The sequence below is a fragment of the Schistocerca serialis genome, chromosome 4 (genome assembly GCF_023864345.2).
Source record: "Schistocerca serialis cubense isolate TAMUIC-IGC-003099 chromosome 4, iqSchSeri2.2, whole genome shotgun sequence".
NCBI classification, from domain to species: Eukaryota; Metazoa; Arthropoda; class Insecta; order Orthoptera; family Acrididae; genus Schistocerca; species Schistocerca serialis.
Window position 1 is genome coordinate 299,138,410 of NC_064641.1, and position 24,270 is coordinate 299,162,679.

Here is a 24,270-nt window from a genome sequence, read left to right on the forward strand (position 1 = left end):
GCATTTGTTTTAGAAGAATTGTCCCGGCATTTACCGTAAACGGTTTAGGGAAACCATCCAAAACTTAAATTTCGATGACTGTATGAGGAACTAAAGCCATCCTCCCGAAGAGAATGCAGCGTCGTACCATAGCGGGACCTAGCACGGTCGCGACCTCACCGTCCAAAGCCGTCGTCACACGCGTCGTGGTACTCAACGTGCAGCCTGCTGACTCCATCTCCACCGTGCTGCTGAACGCTGAGAAACAATCCGGCTTGCGCCCACGGTACGTGTGTCTCAGCCTTATATACACGATTGCAGCGCGCACCAGCGGCAGTGTCTACCCCCAATAGCTGAGTGGTCAGCGAGACGGATTGCCGTCCTACGGGCCCTGGTTCGATTCCTGGCTGGGTCGGGGAATTTCTCCTCTAAGGGACTGGGTGTTGTGTTGTCTTCATCATCATTTCATCCCCATCCGGCGCGCAGGTCGCCCAATGTGGCGTCGAATGTAATTAGACATGCACCAAGGCGGCCGCACCTGCCCCATAAGAGGCCTGCTGGCCAATGACGCCAAACGCTCGTTTCCATACCAGCGGCAGTTGTCGGCCGTATCTGTCTCACAAACCACGCAGTTTGTTTAACAAATGGACGCCCTTAAATAGCTAAGTCAGCTCTATTAAAAAGCACGTTTCCTCCCTTGTTGTGTCTACAATACAAATGATTCAAATGGCTCTGAGCACTATGGGACTCAACTGCTGAGGTCATAAGCCCCCTAGAACTTAGAACTACTTAAACCTAACTAACCTAAAGACATCAGAAACATCCATTCCCGAGGCAGGATTCGAACCTGCGACCGTAGTGGTCGCGCGGTTCCAGACTGTGGCGCCTAGAACCGCTTGACCACTCCGGCCGGCTGTCTACAGTACACATAAATAAAACTTCAGTTACCATGCACATGTTATAAGGCAAAAAGGAATATTCCATGTTCAGTCAGTAAGGACACCAGTTTATAAAAGTCAGATTACAAATAATGGGATACGAATTTACGGTAGTCTCCCACATAAGAGAAAAATCATTTCTTCATTCTCGCTCTTTGGTATAACCATTATGTCCTGACCACTGTTTTTTGTTCAGTAGTAGAGCCTTTAGAACATGTGAAATACAAGGCTTCAATCAACAAACTGCAAAATGTGTCACTACAAGTAGTACAAACTCTCTTGTAGATATAGCCAGTCGAACAAACTCACACCTGAAAGAGACAGAGAGAGAACGCACTTTTATTTAAATAACATTGATTATTATGGCATATTCTAACCCTACGACTTATCTTAGAAGAAAGGTTAAGGAAAGGCAAACCTACGTTTCTAGCGTTTGTAGACTTAGAGAAAGCTTTTGACAATGTTCACTGGAATACTCTCTTTCAAATTCTGAAGGTGGGAGGAGTAAAATACAGGGAGCGAAAGGCTATTTACAATTTGTACAGAAAGCAGATGGCAATTATAAGAGTCGAGGGACATGAAAGAGAAGCAGTGGTTGGGAGGGGAGTGAGACAGGGTTGTAGCCTATCCCCGATGCTATTCAATCTGTATATTGAGCAAGCAGTAAAGGAAACAAAAGAAAAATTCGGAGTAGGTATTAAAAAGCATGGAGAAGAAATAAAAACTTTGAGGTTCGCCGATGACATTGTAATTCTGTCAGAGACAGCAAAGGACCTGGAAGAGCAGTTAAATGGAATGGACAGTGTCTTGAAAGGAGGATATAAGATGAACATCAACAAAAGCAAAACGAGGATAATGGAATATAGTCGAATTAAGTCGGGTGATGCTGAGGGAATTAGATTAGGAAATGAGATTCTTAAAGTAGTAAATGAGTTTTGCTATTTGGGGAGCAAAATAACTGATGATGGTCGAAGTAGAGAGGATATAAAATGTAGACTGGCAATGGCAAGGAAAGCGTTTCTGAAGAAGAAAAATTTGTTAACATCGAGTATACATTTAAATGTCAGGAAGTCGTTTCTGAAAGTATTTGTATGGAGTGTAGCCATGTATGGAAGTGAAGCGTGGACGATAAATAGCTTAGACAAGAAGAGAATAGAAGCTTTCGAAATGTGGTGCTACAGAATAATGCTGAAGATTAGATGGGTACATCACATAAATAATGAGGAGGTATTGAATAGAATTGGGGAGAAGAGGAGTTTGTGGCACAACTTGACAGAAGGGATCGGTTGGTAGGACATATTCTGAGGCGTCAAGGGATCACCAATTTAGTACTGAAGGGCAGCGTGGAGGGTAAAAATCGTAGAGGGAGACCAAGAGGTGAATACACTAAGCAGATTCAGAAGGATGTAGGCTGCAGTAGGTACTTGGAGATGAAGAAGCTTGCACAGGATAGAGTAGCATGGAGAGCTGCATCAAACCAGTCTCAGGACTGAAGACCACAATAACAACATTATGACACAATTCGCGTTACGCTACGCTGAACTCCCGAAATGTACTACTGTGTTTTATATCTTACCATCTCCTGAATGCTTTAATTGCCGGAACGTTACTCACTGTTGCCTGTCATTTAGTCATAGCATATCGTACCAAGAACAAGTTTTTGATAGATCTAGAATAACTGGATGCCTTGAAACGGCATTTTTTCATTAACACCCAGTTGTAAAATGAAAAATTTTTAATCATCAGTATGATGTTTCACGTCAGCAAATCGTACCAACAACCACACGTTTTCAGAGATCTTCATTGTGCCTAAGCTGTGAAGCAGCATTTATTCACACAGACGTCAGTTGTTATATGAAACCCACCAAATGTGGGCTTCAATTGAAATCCAATATTGCGTTTCCCAACTCCTTATTGAAGAGAAAGATGCCCTGTATGCGATGCAGATGGCGTTCTTTCATCTGATTGGTGTAAATTTACGTAAATTCACGTTTAGAATATCTGACAAGCGTTTTATTGTTCTGCGCGTTGGGAAAAACTCCGAAATATGCTTTTTACGGTATGAAATCAGAAACACATGCAGCATGCTCAGCGTTGACGAAGGTTAGTTAAGAAGCGCACTGTTCACGACTCTGAAGTATCTGGAATGGAGGTTAGCATACTCGACTCGCATTCGGGAGGACGACGGTTTAATCCCGTCTCCGGCCATCCTGATTTAGGTTTTCCGTGATTTCCCTAAATCGCTTCAGGCAAATGCCAGGATGGTTCCTTTGAAAGGGCACGGCCGATTTCCTTCCCCATCCTTCCCTCACCCGAGCTTGCGCTCCGTCTCTAATGACGTCGTTGTCGACGGGACGTTAAACACTAATATCCTCCTCCTCCTCTGGAGTGGAAGGAAAACGCTCTACTACTGTATCGTCGAAACCATGCTAAATGCACGCACGCTAAATGCAATTAGCTAAATGAAGTTTTAATTATCATCTCATCACGCCAAAAAAAGCTTCGGCCGTTATACTTTATGGTGTTAATCCTTCTGAACGTATTCAACCTTTAATAATAATATAAAAAAAAACTCAAACTCCATCTACCGACCTCGGAAGGTCCAACGGTATCGACCGACCGCCATATCATCCTAAGCGATATGCGCCTGTTGATGCGGATATGGAGAGGAACTTGGTCAGAACACCGCTCTCCCGGTCGTTGTCAGCTTTCGTGACCGGAGCCGCTACTTCTCAATCAAGTAGCTCCTCAGTTAGGCTCACAAGAGGTGAGTGTATCCCATGTGCCAACAGCGGTCGGAATACCCGGACGGTTATCTACCCACGTCCGACAGCGTTTAACTTCGGTGCAACGACGGAACCGGTGTTACCACTGTGTCAGGGCCCTTGGCGTCTATTCCACGTGTAGTGCAACAAGAAATGTCTGCCACGCAGTGGTGTCTTCATGCGAAGAAAAAAAATGGCTCTGAGCACTATGGGACTCAACTGCTGAGGTCATTAGTCCCCTAGAACTTAGAACTAGTTAAACCTAACTAACCTAAGGACATCACAAACATCCATGCCCGAGGCAGGATTCGAACCTGCGACCGTAGCGGTCTTGCGGTTCCAGACTGCAGCGCCTTTAACCGCACGGCCACTTCGGCCGGCCATGCGAAGAAAGAACTCACTGATGCCGTGTCAGGAGAATAGGGGGGAAGGTACCAGTCTCTGAGAGATTACAATAAAACAGCTAACGCGGCAAATTGCACTCTTAATCACTTTCGCTAGCATTCCATCTTAACTTATTTTGATCTGTTTGCGTGTTGCTTTCAGTATGTACATAATTGCAGGCCTATATTGGTGACGTCTATCTGTTGTAGAATTATGGAACGTGTTTTATACTCAAAGAATTATGTCGTTTTTTGAGAATGAAAATCCCATCTATAAAAATCATCAGGGATTCCGCAAACAGAGATCTTGCGAAACTCATCTCGCTCTGTTACTCTTTGAGAGGCATAGAGCTTTAGACAACGATGCCGTTTTCTTTGACATCAACAACGCATTTGACACCGTCGTGCACTGCCGTTTGGTGAAAAAAATACGAACTTACTATTTATTGGACCAGATTACCAATTTAATTGAAGACTTCCTTGCAGATACGACTCAACACGTCGGGTTTAACGGAACAAAATCAACATATGTAACGGCCATATTCCGAAATTGGTCAAAAAGGGAAGTTGCAGGCGAAGTTGCGAAGTGACCAGTGTCGCTTTAAACAGGCTGGCCAATGTCCATTCTTTTCCTGATTTCGGGATTCGACCGGCTACGCGAAGTGTCTTGGACCGATCGCCCAAACTACGAAGAAAGAATGAAACCAAATGTATAGAACAATTTCAGATTGTACAAGTCAACAAATGTGGTTTTTTGAGAATGAAAATCCCATCTATAAAAATCATCATGGATTCCGCAAATCGCTGTAAATTGATCGGTCCATGTCCGAATTTTCTCAAGTTCGGGATAATCTCATTTACAAAAAATACAAACTTTATACAATCTTTTCACTTTATAATTCCTTTTTAATACAGCTATTTGTTATTCACTGATTATAACAAGTTAAACTTTTATGACATTTGGAATTACACAATATTTTCCCATTTCTGCCTTTGCAAAGATTTGTGACGGGTGTAGTAGAGCAGTTGCAGCGATTGTCTCCTTGGGCACGTGTCAGTAACTGTAAAGAGGATATGGTTCGTAATGATTTTTCTTCTTTAGCCACTGATTCCAGCGTGAACAGTTTCTTGTGTAGAACAGAGAACTCGTTTGTGGAATGTGGTTGCTTGAGAACACCATATTTTCTTCCCAGCTTGTGCCTTCGACGTTCATGGCAACTGCAAGAGCGCTTGGGGGATCTCCGCGATCCCTGTCAACATTTGGTATGTGGATGCGAACATTCTCTCCAAATTTTGCGGGTGGGAATTTTGCATCTGAATTTTTAAGCACCATTACACCTTGTGCTTGAAAATTGTCATGGGCTCCTACACATTCCTTTCTGATTTTTTTGTAACAAAGTTTGCAAATAATTTTCCCTCCATATCCTTCTTTTGCTTCATTACTTCTTCCAGTAATTTATGCATTTCTTTGCCCGAGGATATGCAACAATGAGCTGCTGTACACTCTTCATTACAAACCACACTGAGTATTTTTACCATGTTATTGTCAGGTAACTGGTCTCGACTTTCCGGTGGTTCGACTTCCATTGCGTCAGTTTCATTGTTGGGAGTAGTCTCTACATTTACGGTATCCTCCATTTCTTGTTCGACTTTCTCAAGTTCGTCCTCTGTCACTGTGTTATCAATAATTTCTTTACGCAGATTTGAAGTGCTCAGCCCCACTTTTGCGCTATAGCGTAACATTGCCTCATATGGCGACTGCTGAATTCTGTGAAGAATAAAACTTTTTTCATGAATTGGACGAATCTAAGACTCTCAGCCTAATGTCCTGAGTTACTTGTCTGCATCCATGTTATGATCATATGCTGTACATCCTGGATGTCCCGTTCGATGGAATCTTGGCTTTGTCTATATCTGGATTTTCGATGTACCAGTTTCAGTTCAGGCTAAATGTTGTTTAGCTCATTTATCACTTTGTTCGAAAACTCTCTACCATTTTCTGGCTGCAGCGCACTTGGAGCACCTATAGTTGTAAAGATGTCAAGCAAATGGTAAGCAACTTTTTCTGCTCTTTTGCTTTTCAGATGTCGGAATAATATAAACTTGGTTAGGTGATCTTGGTAATTGAGTATGAACATTCTTTCCCCGTAAGGGCTACTTTGCATGCCTATCGTACCTACGTGACATCTTGATTTAAATTCTTTAAATATTAGAGGTTTGGAAAGTAAACCTTTCTTTGGATTATACAATTTAGTCTGACAAAGTTTTCGTAAGAGAAGATACAGAGTAATGACATCTTTGGTGACATTTTCGTACTTAAAATGCAGTTCCTTTTCCATCCGCGTGCGACTTCCATGTCGTTTTTTGAAGTGAGTATCGCAGTTTTTCCATCCGTGTGCGACCTCCATGTCCTATTTTCAAGTGAGTATCGCGCAATATTCCGAACAGTTCTTCTGTACGGACATAGTACAAAATAGCGCTTTTGTCTTCCGTAACTGGTGCAATAAGGTTTCCGTTCCCGTCAAATTCAATAACGTCATATTTTCTTAGTCGGCGCGTGAATATCGTTCCCGTGTGAAGTAGCCATGGGTCAGCCTATGGAAGAATCATAGGAACAACTGAGATCAAATGTCATTACATGTGATCAGCCTAGGCCCAACTACCAAGTAATTAGTACCGGTATGTTCGATTACTGATTTAGGGCAGGTCCATTAACTACGTGAGCTTAAGACGGAGAAAATTAGTCGGCAAGACCTCACCACTTCTCATTTAAAGGGTTAGGTCAATTAAAATCTCACACTGACTTTTTAATTCAGAAACGCCGTTATTATAAAAGATAACATTTTGTTTCATAAAATTCATGCCGAACATAGACGATATTAAAGTACGCACAAGTCCTTATGGAGACTGTGATTTGAACTGAATGCATTGTAGGTGCGTATGCCAGCGTTTCCCCGATCAGCAAGGCGTGCCGCACAAGCGCCAGATTGCATTTGCGAAGTTCCTTCCCAGAGCGGCCGAATTCACGCATGTCAGTTGAGAAAGAGTCGTGATAATCTGCAGCTCACAAATGTATGTAATTGTGTTTAAAGTGAATTTGTACCAAAACTTTTATTATGTGTGTGTTAGTTGGCCTGCAGACAGGTAGAAACGAACATCCCAGAGAGAGGTTAATCTTTTGTGAAAGTTCACTGACATGAATTCTCTTAGCGCTCATATAAAATTAAAAATTGAGAAGGTACTTAACGATTAAGCTCGGAAGACGGTACAATCAGTGTTATCTCTCATATGAATAGTAAGGTTCAGTGAAGTTAGTCTGCATCAGTAAAAGGTCAGTTTTTTTAGCGATCTGTCGAAACAGTTAGGCCTGCTATTTTCAGGAACCTTTTTGTCGCTCGGTCCGACGGTTATGAACGTGAATACTGGGGCCTACTCGGGGTTGGTGTCTTTAAAGCAAGGTGTTTTCACGTCGTAAAAATGTATGTAATAACAGTTTCTCTGTAAAAACATGTCTTTCAAAAATTGGCTCAAATGGCTCTGAGCACTATGGGACTTAACATCTATGGTCATCAGTCCCCTAGAACTTAGAACTACTTAAACCTAACTAACCTAAGGACATCACACAACACCCAGCCATCACGAGGCAGAGAAAATCCCTGACCCCGCCGGGAACCGAACCCGGGAACCCGGGCGTGGGAAGCGAGAACGCTACCGCACGACCACGAGATGCGGGCAAAACATGTTTTTATTTAAGTGTTTTTAATCAGTGTTTGACACAAATAAAAAGCTCTTCAGTTCACGTGTATGTTCTAATGTTTGATAGTAGAGTGTTTTATACAGATTGCAGGAGAGGAAGCACACGAATGCCGATAGAGTGAAAATAATGTTATCATTTTCCTGTCCGCTTTCACAGAAGAAATTCGATACATGAATGAATGTCGTGTGACTAGGGCCTCCCGCCGGGTAGACCGTTCGCCGGGTGCAAATCTTTCAGTTTGACGCCACTTCGACGACTTGCCCGTCGATGGTTATGAAATGATGATAATTAGGACAATAAGATGGTTCAAATGGCTCTGAGCACTATGGGACTTAACTTCTGAGGTCATCAGTCCCTTAGAATTTAGAACTACTTAAACTTAGCTAACCTAAGGAAACCACGCACACCCATGCCCGAGGCAGGATTCGAACCTGCGACCGTAGCGGTCTCGCGGTTCCAGACTGTAGCTCGGCTACCCCGGCCGGCAATTAGGACAACACACCACCCAGTTTCTGAGCGGAGAGAATCTCCGCCCCAGCTGGGAATCGAACCCTGGCCCTTAGGATTGACCTTCTATCCCGCTGACTGCTCAGCTACCGGGGGCGGACATTTAATATATGAAAGACAAGCTTTAAGTATATATAGTAAATATATTTTCTATATAACGTGGCGAGAGTATACCACAAGTGATTGGGAGGGGAGGGGGGGGGGGGGCGTCCATTACATTTCACGGAATTTCACAAATGGGCGAAGTGCGAAACAAAAAGAGAGAGAAGTGCTGCCTACTCCACTTTGTTGCCTCATCACAGTACGCAGTGCGATTCAGCCAGGGATTTCCCAACGTATGAGCAATCACATCGCGCTTTGGCTAATTCGCGGATATACGCCGATTCTTTCAAATAATATGGCCAGCCAGTTCGCGATCTGGCTGGTCTTCGGGCTTTGGCTGTTATATGCAAACTTACAAACCTTACAGGTTACAAGTAAATGTATTGCTATTTCACATCGCCGATCCATTGTTTGACATTTCTTATAGTGTTACGTCCGCGGCTCGTGATCGTGCGGTAGCGTTCTCGCTTCCCACGCCCGGGTTCCCGGGTTCGATTCCCGGCGGGGTCAGGCATTTTCTCTGCCTCGTGATGACTGGGTGTTGTGTAATGTCCTTAGGTTAGTTAGGTTTAAGTAGTTCTAAGTTCTAGGGGACTGATGACCATAGATGTTAAGTCCTATAGTGCTCAGAGCCATTTGAACCATTTCTTATAGTGTTACAATTTACTATTACCCTTTTCAACTTCCTATCTTGGTTAAATGGGATTGTTTGCGTCGTGTGCTTTGAAGACAAAATGTAGAAGTCAGCTAAACAAAGAAAAGATCTTCGAGTGTCTGTTTCTAGTATTAAAGCCTCCTTCGATAAACTTTGCTCCGTAAATTAGGCGCAAGGGAGTCACTAATAATTATTAAACTCGTTTTTAAATTAATAGTGACAAGTTGATTTTGTCCAGTTGTAGATTGCTTAGGGCTTAAGACTGTGGTACAGCCTTTTTCTTTTTGTCTTCCCAGAACTACTTCACGAGTTGGCTGATGGCCTACCTCTGTTCATTTGACGTCATCCTCCCAGGTTAAGGTATTTCAGTTCTCCGCCCATTGGGAGCCAATGTCACACCTTTCGAAAGCCTTTTCACAGTCGTGCTGGAGAGTCATCACATTACAAAGCTGCTTCTTTGATTGCTGCTTGTCTGATTGACGTATCCCTGCAAATCGTTAGCGGAATGGATTGTTGTCTAAACGAGGAACACGCCGGTTAGCAGTACAGTGAAGAGACTAGAAGCGTGCTATATAAATAGGAGAAGGCGCGTGAGAAGTGCTGCTGACTCCTCTAAATGTCACCTGGCCAGTGGCGCGCTGCCAAGCAGCCGAGGCCAGGACGTTGACGTTTTTGCGCAACCGGTGCTGATTCAGCCGGCTGCTTCGAAAGCGACCACAGCTAAAGGTCGGCCGACTTACATTTCTCAGGATGCACTCGCTTCCCCCACGGCCGTCTGTGACGCGGCACAGCCAACCACGGCGCGGGGTCGCTGAGCGGCAGGCGTCCACCTGCGTGCATAACGTCCTCACTGTCGTCGAGGTAACAGCTGGGCGAATAAGATAGGCCGGTGTCGACCAATAAGAAGGTCTGTCATAAAGTTTTAATTATCATAAAAAAAACTAGTTACGTAATTAATTTTTTGTACCAGCATGAATTATTCACTTTTCAGCGGAGTGTGCGCTGGTATGGAACCTACTGGTAGTGTAAAACTGTGTGCCGATTGAGATTTGAACTCGAAACCTTTACCTTACGCGAGCAGGTACTTAAACAACAAGCTACCATTATTATTCTTTTTAATGTCATTTCATTCAGCAACAAATATTACAAAACGTAATACAAAACATAATAAAATATTTAAAGAAGATTTATAAATGGTAAGGGCTTTTATTTTTTATGTATTGACGAGGATTTCTTGCTTAATTACACAGAAATTTCCCTCTTGCCAGTGACATAGAAAATCTTGCCCGCGGCGCTTTTAAAGAGAATTGAAGGAATACTCGACCCACAAGTAGGACAATATCAAGTAGAATTTTGGAAGGGAGGGTATTGTTCACAGCAAGTACAATATCTAAAGAGCATAATAGAAATGAAGAAAATCGGAAACTTGAAATGTGTTCCAACTTTTGTAGATTTTAGAAAAAGACATATGACTTAATTGATAGAAATGCACTTATCAGTATTATAAACGAATTCGTACTCGACGATAAGAGAACAGAAATGGTTAAAGTAACTTCAATAAGTACAGCATCGAAAGTGAAATTTATGGGTGAAATATCAAAACCTTTGAGATAAATTTAGGAGTAAGACCACGAGTTGGCTTATCACCTCTACTTTTCAACTGTGCTTTAGAGAAGATAGTGAGAAAATCCATCAATATAAAGACTGTTCAACTAGGAAGAAACCGAGATAAAACAAACATAGATTGTGTAGCTTTTGCAGATGGCTTGGCATTAATTACTGACTTACTCGATAGAGCCAAAGAACAAATCTAGAACTACAGAAAGAAGCAGACAAAATAGGACTAAAAATATCACTTGTAAAAACACACTTCATGACAAATATCAATCATGCTTCCCCCCACCCTTGTCCCCGTCAAATGGTTCAAATGGCTCTGAGCACTATGGGACTTAACAGCTGAGGTCATCAGTCCCCTAGAACTTAGAACTACTTAAACCTAACTAACCTAAGGACATCACACACACCCATGCCTGAGGCAGGATTCGAGCCTGCGACCGTAGCGGTCGCGCGGTGCCAGACTGTAGCGCCTAGAACCGCTCGGCCACCCCGTCCGGACCCTTCAGATCTTGACATTATAAGAACACAATATCTAAAACTGTTTTAAATCCCAGGGAGAATGGATATCAGACACTACAGCCATAGAGTACCTAAAATGGAAAGGCCATTCCATATGACAAGAAAACATATTTTACTAAAAAAGTTGTCGTCGAACATAAAACTAACAAGGGGAGGCCGCCAATTGTTAAATTCGGATTCGATTGATACTACGCATAATAAAAGCTCATGGCCAGAGGTGTAATGTGGCAAAGCACCAAGATGCACTTCTCAGCCCTTGTCGAGAAAATCGACAGTTAAAAGAAGCCGTTGCGGTGAAATACTCTCGACTATTAGTCATATTCTACAGCGTCGTGGCGCAGCGGTAAGCGCTCGGGTTCGTAATCCGAAGGTCGCCAGATCGAATCTCGCGCCATGCAATTTTTTTATTATTAGTTTTTTGTAATTCAAATATATATATATATATATATATATATATATATATATATATAAGTATTAATGAATTGCTTATGCATGTTGTTGAAGGCGGATCGCTCTCCAATTGTACCGCCTCCATTTTTCAGTTTTTTTTTAACAGGGTGTACCAAAGCTCTCCCGTCCGCACTGATTTTCGACGATGTTATAAGTTGCGCTAGGGACCGCATCTACCTTCTTTCGAAGTTAGCAGGCAACTACGCTGTTATGTGGCGGCTCCTTTCGGCCCATTCAACATCTGTCATTCAAGTGTAACGAGCGAGTAACGGAGTTTATATTTCATACCTGCCACAGCAAATTTGTGTTCGTGGGGTCTCTATTCTAATTCGAACGTTTGACTTACGCTATACGTATTCGTTTCGGAATATCGTTTCTGCGTCTTCCGTTAACTATGCGTGGTTAACATTATGAAGACAATTAATAACATTTGTGAAATACAACTTTGTTTGTGGAAAACATAATGATGTTCGAAGTCGCCAATTTTTCCACGACAAACGACTTTCAACAACTTATTATATGCATAATTGTTGCAAATGATTGCCGGGAATTATATATATATATATATATATATATATATATATATATATATATATTTGAATTATAAAAAATAAATACTAAAAAAAAAGGTTGCATAGCGCGAGATTCGGTCCGGCGACCTTCGGATTACGAACCAGAGCGCTTACCGCTGCACCACGACGCTGTAGAGAATTATTAACCGTAGAGAGTATTTCACTGCAACGGTTTCTTTTAACTGTCGATTTTCTCGACAAACGGCTGAGAAGTGCATCTTGGTGCTTTGCCACATTACACCTCTGGCCATGAGCTTTTATTATGCGCAGTATGAATCGAATCTGAATTTCGCAATTGGCGGCCTCCCCTTGTAAGACGCCATCGGTGGTAAGCCCTGAAACACTGTGTGCGACAGAAACGCTTGAACTACTAAGATTTGGGGATCTTGAAAAACTGGAAAACGTTGGTAGAAGAATTCTAAAGAAAATACTGGGACCCAGAAGTAATCGTGATTTTGAATACAAATTAAGGTTAAACAGGTATCTTTATTTTAAAACGGAATAGCTGACAGATATAATGAGAAAAAGAAGACGACAGACTAACCAAGCAAATCTTCAACTTATTAAACAGCTACAAATCCAAACCCGCATGGTTCACCGTAATTGACAAAACACTGGAATTAGAATGGACATAACAGACAACGTAATACTTTCTACAGAAGTAACACAAAAGGCAGGACTTAAGCAAAGAGAGACGACGGCGAAAGGAAGAACAGGAACGACATTGTTGAAGGATGAAGGGAGTCTGGAAGCAACGAAATTCAAATACAAAGAAACAAAACCAAAGTCGATTTATCGTAACCTCCAAAAGGATTATTCGAGTAAATAAATGAATAAACAAAATATGTAAGAACCATGTGAGTGTCCTTGTCTTAGGTACTGGAAATGCTTTGATCTCCATGTACAGTACTTCCTTACTTTCTTATTTCTTTAACGGTCGTTGATACCAAACTTTGTGGTTTAAGTTTTATCCAATTATCGTTAGTCAAAGTTTGGAGCAGCCTACTGTTCGGTGTATGGCAATGTCAACTATCCCACAGTACTGGCAGTGCGGATGACTCGTTCTGTTCTGTGGCGCCGTGGAGCTGTCAGGATCAAATGGTTCAAATGGCTCTGAGCACTATGGGACTCAACTGCTGAGGTCATCAGTCCCGTAGAACTTAGAACTAGTTAAACCTAACTAAACTAAGGACATCACAAACATCCATGCCCGAGGCAGGATTCGAACCTGCGACCGTAGCGGTCTTGCGGTTCCAGACTGCAGCGCCTTTAACCGCACGGCCACTTCGGCCGGCAGCTGTCAGGATCAAATCATTTATAAAAACATTTAAGCTGCTGAGCGCAACCTTGACCTTAAGGATTTGTCTGCAAAATTTGCGCCGACCATCTTTGTGTGTCATTTGGTGTGCTGAGGGACATGGAGTTGTTTTCCCAGTTGTTTCAATAAATTTTCTTTGCCGTATAGAATCTTACATTTTGAGTCTTCTCTAAAATACACGCTGCCGTTTGGAAGGCACAAATTATGTTTGCTGGTATCCTTCTGTCATCTCTGTTTTCTGTGACGATATCCCAGCCCGCCTTTAGTAAGTCCGACCGGGTAACTGTTACTTTGAGAGTATTTATGAGATCTCTTGCTATAGGTAATCCGCCTTGAGCTGACGGCAGTCTAATTAAAAGGAATTACACCAGACGCGTTTCGCTTTTATTTACAAAGTATCTTCTATGGTTATTCTGTTAATTGGATACATACGTTTGTACATTTTTTGATTGTTTTAGGTTAAAAACGGAGTTTTCTGTATGAAGTTGGTCTGCAAGCTACTTACGGTGTTTCTTTATATAATCCGCTCCTTCCCTTCTTGCTAGCAGTGGTTGGTGTCGACAGGCTTCATTTCACCTCTCCACTTGGCAGCTTTTAGCATTCTGCAATATGTCCTGCGCTGAAGTATTTACAGTTAACTTTGTTAACTGTTTTTCACTCTGCACTGCCACGATGTTTATGCCTATTCGTTTGTTTTCATTCACTTTGTGAGTGTTTCCAACCTATTAAACGGTTTTGTGTGTGTGTGTGTGTGTGTGAGAGAGAGAGAGAGAGAGAGAGAGAGAGAGAGAGAGAGAGGGGTATTGAAATCGTCTGTATGCAGGTAGAGACGTGTGGGTGGGAAGGGAGGAAAGACTGGGATGGGCCTGGACAGTGATTATAGAATAGAATCTGGGAGGAAATGGTAGTGATTGAGCCTGTGGCTATGTGTGTACTTTCAGTGTTATATTAAGTGGTCAGTCAGTTTAAAGAGTGTGTGGTTTGCCAAGTTCATCTGATCATTTGTATGTAGTTTCTTTTCTGTTGTGGGTTTTTGGATGTGGTAGTTTCCTTGTAAGATGATGAGGTGTTTTTTGTTGTTGTTTTTCCTTATGATTTCCAGGTCTGTGTCTCTGGTTGTAATTTTATGTTCGTATTGGTGTAAGTGTTCTGCAAAAGTTGAAAGATTGGTCCTGTACTTCCATGCTCTTACATGTTCTTTGTATCTGGTGTCAAATGTCCTCCTCGTTTGTTTGTCTTATGCATCTTCCATCACGTGTATTGCATTTCAGTTGGTATATGCTTGATTTCTGATATAGATCAGTTTTCCTATTGTTTTTGGGAAGTATTTCTGAATTAAGTTGTTGGTTTGGTGCGCTATTTTTATGCCTAGTTTTTTGAAAATGTTGGATATTCTGTGTGTGTATTTGTGGTTGTATCTCATTGTGTAACATCTTTTACATCCTATTTCTTTCACACTGTGTGTTGTTTCTATTCTTGCATTTTGTGTATTTGTTTGTCATTTTTTCCTTGTGTTGGTGACAATTGGGTGTTTGTTCTTTTCTGTTCCTTCATTTTCTTCTTCAGCTTTGTTACTAAGTTCTGTTTGTATCCATTATTTGTGGCTGTTAGTATTATAGTATTAATTTCTTTTTGTAATTGTCTGTATCTAATGGCACTGTGTTTAGTCTGTGGAGCATGTAACTAAGTGTTGCCTGCGTTTGAGAATTGGGGTGTGGTGATGTATAATTGTGTCTGTTGTTGTCTGTTTTAGGTATATTGCAAATGTGTGTTGGTTGTTTTGAATGTTTATGGTGATCTCCAAGAAATTTAAGTGTCTATTTTGCTCCTTCTCTATTGTAAAATGTTTCTTATCGTGAACAGAATTTATGTGTCTGTGTGTGTAACTGGTCAATTTCATTATTTGGCTCATCCATAAGGCATAATATGTCATCCATATATCTCATCCAGTATAGGATGTTGTAGCTATTTGACACTATTTTGTTAAATATAATCTGTTCTACATGATTCATAAATATGTCTGCAATGGTTCCAGACACTCGAGATCCCATTGGTACTACTGTTTCTTTGATGTATTCTTGTGGAAATGTACTGTGTGTCTTAAAACTGCATAATAGACTTGGAGAATTTTCATCCATTTTTTCGAAAAGGAGCTGCGAGCTCCATTTATTTGTAGAGGCTTGGGACAATAAATCGCTAGAATGGCTTTTTTTGTGCAAACAGCAGCTGAACATTTGAACATCCTTTATACCACGAGTAAGAAGCGAGAAGTAAACTGCCGGCCGGTGTGGCCGAGCGGTTCTAGGCGCTTCAGTCCGGAACCGCGCGACCGCTACGGTCGCAGGTTCGAATCCTGCCTCGGGCATTGATGTGTGTGATGTCCTTAGGTTAGTTAGGTTTAAGTAGTTCTAAGTTCTAGGGGACTGATGACCTCAGATGTTAAGTCCCGTAGTGCTCAGAGCCATTTGAACCATTTTTTGAGGAGTAAACTCCGCTATCGCTGAGATTCTGCCAAATATGAAGGAAATCGTGTCGACCGAAAAGTGCCGCACCGAATGCCGAAAGAACAGTGTCGCATCGCACTGTTAAATGAAATGTAGCTCCGCACCGAGTAGTTCCGAGCAAAGCAGGGAAATACCGAGTAGCGGTGAGACAGACCGAGCCTCGGGCCACACGCGTGCAGCACCCACTGCACACAAGTTTTGCACGCCGTGACTGACCGACCCTGACGTCGTATGTCCAGCGGCCGCTGGTGACCTGCGCTGCCCCGTAACACAGCGTAGCGGCCCCTCTGGTTAATGCGACGTCGTCCGGCGGTACTTTTAGGTGTTTGGCGGCCAGCTCGTTACCATCAGTTAACAGGCGCGCCGTGGCGGCCATCGTTACAGGACGGCGTGTTTCCAGGTCAGCGGCGCGCGAAACCTTCCAGCGGCGCGTCCTCTGTCGCGCGGCCTGCGAAAACTAATTAGTCTGTGATTGGCCCGCTGTCCGGGACGGGGTACGCAGCTGCTCCGCGACACTCGGCGGCGCAATGACTGCGTCAAAGCTGGCGGCGCGGTGGCTGCAGCTTCTCTGTTGCCCGCCGTACCGGGCGTGCGTCATAACGCTTCCTAAAGCGGGCGATGTAGAGCTTGGAGACGCGTGCGACTCCACTGCTCTTTGATCTGGACTACCGTGTTGTTTGCTAAGTTTGTGGCCAGCCTTGCGCTCCAACTGTGAGCATTGTATCAGAGACAACTCAGCAAAACCAACCCTCTTTTTCGTAACATTTACCCCGCGGTATACGTTCCCTCTTTTTTTGTAAGTGGCTATTTTTTACTAACTTTGTGGCTCGCTGCCCTTTTTGTCGCGCTGTGGTCAGCTAATTTAAAGGTGGGAAACGTGTGCGATTTCTGTCTGTGTAAACTTTTCTTCTTTCAGGGTGATTCAGCTGCACCTATCTATGTGTTTTATGCCACCCACAAAGCGTTCAAAAGCCAATCGCCGAATTTTCATATTCTCTCGCTCTCTAGATACGAACTATTAATCCTACAGAAAAAAATTAATGGGAACTTTTTGTCGGAAATTTATTATAGTTAAACTTTGTACTACGTTTTCGCTAGAGGTCGTAGTTTTCGAATTATTCAAGAAAATCGTAGAACAGTGTCCTTCAAAGGCGTTTTTCTTCGATGGGTCGAAAACCGTGGCCTCCAGCGAAAACCTATCCAATCAGAGAATTTAACTGCATTAAGTTTCCTATAAAAAGGTCGCATAGCGAGTGAATGTGAAAAGTCTGTCGTTTGGCTTTTGAAAGTGTTGCTGTTTGGATTAAACACATAGACAGGGACAGGTGAATCAGGCCTTAGGCTATATAACACGTTCTCGGTAGACAGCATCAGTGAGTACATTGTTTTTATTGATTTCTCCATGTTTGATGATGCTGATTGCGTAACTGTTGTTCAATTAATGAAAAGCTGCTTCATTTGCTTAATTGGAGCTTTAAGTCCACACATGACCAGTTTCGCCCTTTATACTAGGCCATTATCAAGGGTATCTGCAAGTTTTTCTGTAGAGACACTGCTGTTCTGCAGCATAAATTTCAGATACATTTGATAAAGGCCCAGTATACGGTCTATTTACATTGCAGTGACCATCTCCCGTCGCCGTCAACATACAAATTATCACTCGCAGATGGCAGGTAGTAGCACTAGCTGTGGAGAGTATATAAAGCGTGTCGGAGAGATGCAAAAAACAGTGCAGTCGTTGTGGTAATGCGGAAACAGAGCAATTTATCTGACGTCCAAAAGGGCATGATCATTACCTTACGGGCTAAGGTTGGAAGCATTTGCGAAAAGGCAAAGTTTGTGAATTGTTCGCGTGCGCCGTGGTTCTAGCATACAGTGCATGGTTACGTGGCGTTATCCAAAGCCGGCGCCGAGGCAACTGTGGTGCACTGCGGGCCATAAATAACAGCTGTGAACGACGGCTGTGGAGATGTATACGGGCGAACATACATGGAACTGTTGATCAACTGACCGTCTTTACGAACCAAAGGGCTACGAACAGTGTTTCCTCAATGACCGGTCAGCGAACGTTGCTGTCTAGGGACCTCCCCACCAGATGCCTGGTTCGTGCGCCCATGCTGACTGCCTTTCATCGGCGTTGAAGGCTGGAATTTGCACGCCAGTACTCCAACTGAACATCCAGGTGGCCTTTTCAGACGGATGACGTGCTCTATCGGACAGACGGCCGTTGGCGTGTACGGCGTGAAACTTGTGAAAGCGAAGAGTCCAAGCCGGAGGAGGAAGCTTTATGGTTTGGGGAATCTGTTCGTGGTATTCCCCAGGTGATCCCGTCATTCTGGAAAGCACAGTGGAGCAACACAAGTATGCCTCTGTCTTTGGGAACCATGCCCACCCCTACATCCGGTTTGCTTTCCCTTGGCTCCATGGCGTCTACCAGCAAGAGAATGCAACACGTCACACAGGTCGCAGAGTACGTGCGTGGTTCGAAGAGCACCGGGATGAATTTACTGTACTCCCCTGGCCACCAGACTTCCCCCGGCCTTAAACCCAATCGAGAATCTATGGAACCGTCTCCATCGGGCTGTTCACGCCATTGGTCCTCAGTCGAGAAACCTAGCACAGTTAGCCACTCCACTGGAGGCGCCATGGCTCCACATCCCCTTCGGTACCTTCTAGAACATTATTGACGCTTTTCTTGCACGTCTTGAAGCGCTCCACGCTGCGAAAGGTAGCTATTGAGGCTTTTGGCAGTTGGTCACATTAACGTGACTGGACAGTGTATACAAAACCGGTCGTGTGTGGACTTAACGAACTAGAGCGGTTTTTCGTTAAGAGTACTTTTAGATATAAAACTGGACGCTCGCATGAATTGTTTAGTGGCATGTATGATTTTCGACGGACTAGCAGTTGTGAACAGCTTATAAGTACTTCTTGATCGGTGGCTGCGTCGGGGCGTGCTAGCAATCAGTCAGAGAAAGACAGAGAATATACCACAGGCAACCAGCGACGACAGTGTAGCAAATTGAAGAGCCCTTTGCCACGTTTTATATGATAAAAAAGGGGTGTGATATGGGATAGTGGTGGGTAATGCTTCAAATAAAGGTAAATTAAGACACTTATTTGTCCCAGTCACCTTTGATTTACTCCGACGACGCGTTTCGAGGCCTTACACTCTATCTTGTAGTGGATCTGTGGATTACATTGAATTTTTGTTTGTTACGCTGTCCACTGATCCACGTGAGGATGAGGTTGTAAGCCCTCGAAACGTATTGTGGGAATAAATAAATAGTACAGTACTCATTAAATGCCCAGCCTCTTAGCTCTCATGGCGTACCAACATCTGAAACTGTTACCTTCAGTGCACCTATTACTCGCAAGCGTTTGAGCAATCTTGCGAACGTTTCTACACAAGATAACTTCCTCCCAGGGCACTTTTTTTTTGCATATAGCTTACGCGCTGCTTGGCCATGCACCTAGTGCATATCCATTATTTCACTAGCTGAACGAATACATTGTTTTGTAATGTGACGGAAATTATTCTGAAAATAATACAAAAGAAGAAAAAGCAATAAAAATACACTCCATGGGTCATTGCAGGGAACTCGTTTTAAATCGCCAACGAAGAATTTTCTGACCATGAACTTGTAAGGAAGCAGCCTACTCACGCCGTATAAAATTCTCGTCAGTCTTTCCATTGTGTGCCAGCCTAGTCCGCTGTAACTAGCTCTGACGTCATAAATGTTGCGCAATACTTTAAAAATCAAGTAAATTACCTGAAACGTTTCTAGCATGTCAGGAGTAATACTAAATCAATATGTGTTGAATATCAGTTCAATCAATTCAATAACTTTAACCAGTTTCGAAATTTGGACGTTTTTCTGTAAAAATCATTGGCGCAATAGAAAAGAGCTAGAGACTTGAAAATTTATATTTAGATTCCTTTTTCATAATAATTTAATAGAAACAGTACTCTGGATCTCACAAATTAAAATTTTAGTGGAAATTCATGATTTTCTGGTTTTTGTCTTAAAAATTAAGGAAGCAAGATAGATTAAGTAGGCTAATAAATAAGGCTAGGATGTTTAAATTTAAGTAGAAGGGAGATCCGCTATAATCATAAAGATGTGAGAAGTTTCAATTGAATAACTATAAAACTATAGCGATAGCGTATCTCCAAAGGGCAAAGTTCAGAGCTCGTCTACTGTGTGTAGTGTAATTAAATTAATTCTCTCGCCCAAAATATTTTACTTAGCCACGTCAGACTTTTATTATGATTACTTACCTGTGTGCTGATTGCACATTTAAATTGAGAGCTTCATCGGCCATCAGCAAAGGAAGCGATGATTTATTCAATAACTTAAAGTGGTGCATTAGCCCAGCGGCTAGTTGGGAGAGCCGATTTGATCAGACGTTCCCTTAGCCGTCCGCACCGCGGCTTTATATATAAGAACGCTGCGCGAGGAAGAAAGGCCCCAGTTCTCTCCAGACGCTGAATAGCACACCACCTGTGTCGGGAGTCGCGTCGCGTCGGTATCATTGCTATAAACAGCCTCGGATGCCGTATTAAGTTAATCGGGATACGCGTAACCATGAAATCATTTTGAAGTGAAGTGTTAATTCTGGGATGACTTTAATGATCTATCTTCAGTTTGCGTACGTCGTATTTTCACGTGCCGTCGCGGGACAAACATTCTACCATTATTTAGCGTGGCGTTTGATGAACATTATCATCAAATTATGGCGAGCATTCACTTAAACATTTAATTTGGACAGTTATAGGTGCATCAGCGCATTAGACTGTGAACTGCTCTGTTAGTCAGATTGTGTGGATTCTTTTTTTTTTTTTTTCATCTGTGACTTTCAGAATATAGCGAACATTTTTTCACGATCGTTTTTGATTATGAATCCCAGACAATCTCCTAATTCCTCAGAGCTATAAGCTGTAGCTATAAGTGTATTTCTCAGATGAAGTGGGCACTAGGAATTCTAATTACAGGCTTCACGTTTTGCTAATCCCTTTCTGGTTGCCAATATTGTAGTTAGAGAGCCAGTGTTGAGAACAGCAAAAGACTGCACAAATAATAGGAACATTTAAATATAAAACAATTAATTCCACCCGCTGCCCCACTTATGCTTAATCGGCCGGGACACTGCAGTGTTTCTACATTCAAACATTTATACAACAGTAAATTTTCCACCAACCGGCCCACATATGTTGCTAATCGACCGGGAAATACATTGTACACATAAATAACAACAATAAATTCCACCCACCGCCCTACAATTGGTGCATCGGCCGGGAAAAACATTCAACATTTTATATAAACAAAACATTATTACATTATATATAAACAATAAAATTCCAACCAGCCGCCCCACAAACTTATTGTCACATTTTGGTGTCAAGAACACAACCATAAATTTATGTCTCCAGAATAATAATCACGCAGTATATGCAGACAGGCATAAAAAACTGATCTGTTTACACGATGTACAGTGATTGTTCCGGCTACTACCACTTTGCCCTCAGACGAATGTGCTGTGAGAGTCAGTCTACTAACTGAAGCAGCATCCGTTTGTGAAGAAAGCACGTTCCTCCATTCATTCATGGCGCAATCTCGATGTGCTGACTCCACAATAAACAGGATGATTCCCGCACTTACATGAGCAGGTCGCTCGGTGTCTCCCGTTTTGCATACAAATAGCCTCCTCTAATCCCCCCCCCCCCCCCCATACACATTTTGTCGGGAAACAGAATCTCCTGGAGGGGGCCGTTAGCGCGGTAGATATCATCGTCGTATTTCACCATACGCTCTAGGTCCGGTTTTCTGTATTGCGGTGGTGTGGTTATTCCTGCTCGAACTTGTATTGGTCGGCAAACATGAATTTATCTCGGAACTCTCGCCAAAGCCTTCAAATGACGCTTTGCGGCACGTAGAACTGCTGAACCCACATTATCTGTCTGACCTACCCCAAGGCGTCCGAAAGTAGGATCTCCAAATGTTGTTCTTGTGGCTTTACATTGTTACCCAGATTTTACACCCAATTTGCGACAAAAGTGCACACATGTCTCAGACATGCACATCTATACTCGACAAGTCGCCTTATGGTGTGTGGCGGAAAGTATTTCCGGTGCCACCATCTTCTCTCCTCTTCCTTCCATGTTCCTTTCACGAATGGTTCTTGGGGAAAAAAAGCAACTGTCGGTGAGTCACCGTATGGGCTCTAATTTATATTAGTTTTACGTGGGGAGAAAGTAATATGTTGCTGGACTCTTCTCGGAACAAGGGCTCTTAGAATTTCAACAATAAATCTCTCCATAATAGAAACACACACACGGGAAGAGATTTATTTTTAATTTATTATTGTCATACGAACTTACATACTTAATTGAACATTGTTTATTGTAAATAATTTGACGCTTGATTCGGATCATTCGGGTTGGTGTTACTGGGTGGTCGACTCCCTGTAGAGGGCTGCCTGGATCATCCGCCTCTTGCTGCGCCCTGATGTTGATAGGAGACCGACGGTTTGTTGTTGTTGAACAGTTTGTTGACCGGCGTCGTTGCCGGCATTCACTGCAGTGCTTTTACTCTGTAAGTACCAGTGGTTTCTGCCTGAAACCAATATTTTATTAATTTCCTTTTGAAGTACCAGTGCCTTTAGTATATAACCACCGATGCTGTTGTAAGACGGAGACATCTAATCCTACACCGATTTACTTCTACGAATGTATGAATACAGCAGTCACTTACAGCGTTCAAAACAATACTCGGCGCGGAGGTCGTGCAACGTAACTGTTGGAGATTGTGAGATGCAGTTCGTTTTATAGTGGCCCTATTGAGGAGATAAATGACAGTGAAAGTAAATGTATCTAAGGTTATTGTAACGTAAATTGAAGCTTGCTACACAGCTTTTATGAGTGGGTTCGAAATCGAAAGCAATGAGGCAGTATATGGGCCTATAATTTGTTTTAGGCATTATAAATTCATGGACGTTTCGAGATGCGGGATTGTGTCTAGGAAAAATGCGAATTTGCTTTCAAATACATATATCACTTTGTATGATGGGTGGCTTAAAACTTTATGCCCCAGTAATTCCAAAGCGAAACCACCTCCTCAAAACAATTGATTGTTTCTCTTTTGTTAGTTTCTTCTTGTATTTGTTGCTTAGAATTATATTTGTTTTCATATTCTTGGCATTCAAAGGATTAAGGGCTGTGTATAATGCAATAAAAATTTCTTCATATTTTGGTATTTTTCTTGCTTTCTCATTTTGAGCCCATAGATAAGTTAGAAATTGTAACTTCTCAGTTTATCGCAGGTGATAAATGTAGTGCACTGTGTGGGGGACTATTCAGTTGGCGGCGGATCTTTTGCAGCCTGGGAATCGCTTACGGTGTGGTGCCGAGAATGTTGTGGCGAAATGGTTGGGCGGGATTCTGATTATCAGGCCGGGTATTAGTTTACTATGTTTCCAAACGTTTGCGACCGTTCAACACAGTTCTATGCTCCGGAGTGTCTGGTTCACTGCACGTGTCGCAGGCTTCTGTCCTGGACAGCTGTGTAACTGCTACGATGTTTCACCGGTGTTGCGGAAATTTTGTGTTAGTGGTCTTCTTGAGTGGATTGCCGCTCCATGTACACTCCTGGAAATTGAAATAAGAACACCGTGAATTCATTGTCCCAGGAAGGGGAAACTTTATTGACACATTCCTGGGGTCAGATACATCACATGATCACACTGACAGAACCACAGGCACATAGACACAGGCAACAGAGCATGCACAATGTCGGCACTAGTACAGTGTATATCCACCTTTCGCAGCAATGCAGGCTGCTATTCTCCCTTGGCGACGATCGTAGAGATGCTGGATGTAGTCCTGTGGAACGGCTTGCCATGCCATTTCCACCTGGCGCCTCAGTTGGACCAGCGTTCGTGCTGGACGTGCAGACCGCGTGAGACGACGCTTCATCCAGTCCCAAACATGCTCAATGGGGGACAGATCCGGAGATCTTGCTGGCCAGGGTAGTTGACTTACACCTTCTAGAGCACGTTGGGTGGCACGGGATACATGCGGACGTGCATTGTCCTGTTGGAACAGCAAGTTCCCTTGCCGGTCTAGGAATGGTAGAACGATGGGTTCGATGACGGTTTGGATGTACCGTGCACTATTCAGTGACCCCTCGACGATCACCAGTGGC

At 42.9% G+C, this 24,270-nt stretch overlaps 1 long non-coding RNA gene across 3 annotated transcripts in view; it reads left to right on the plus strand.

The window, feature by feature from the left end:
* The window catches only part of LOC126473941 (uncharacterized), a 1,011,672-nt gene that overhangs the window by 600,223 nt on the left and 387,179 nt on the right, over positions 1 to 24,270 (plus strand). Inside the window, exon 1 of one of the 3 annotated variants that reach the window (XR_007586541.1) lies at positions 6,035 to 6,116. The exons of the other annotated variants lie outside the window; for them this stretch is intronic. This is a non-coding gene — a long non-coding RNA (uncharacterized LOC126473941). Of the gene's footprint in view, positions 1 to 6,034; positions 6,117 to 24,270 lie in introns of those variants that run through there. 3 annotated transcript variants of the gene reach the window in all.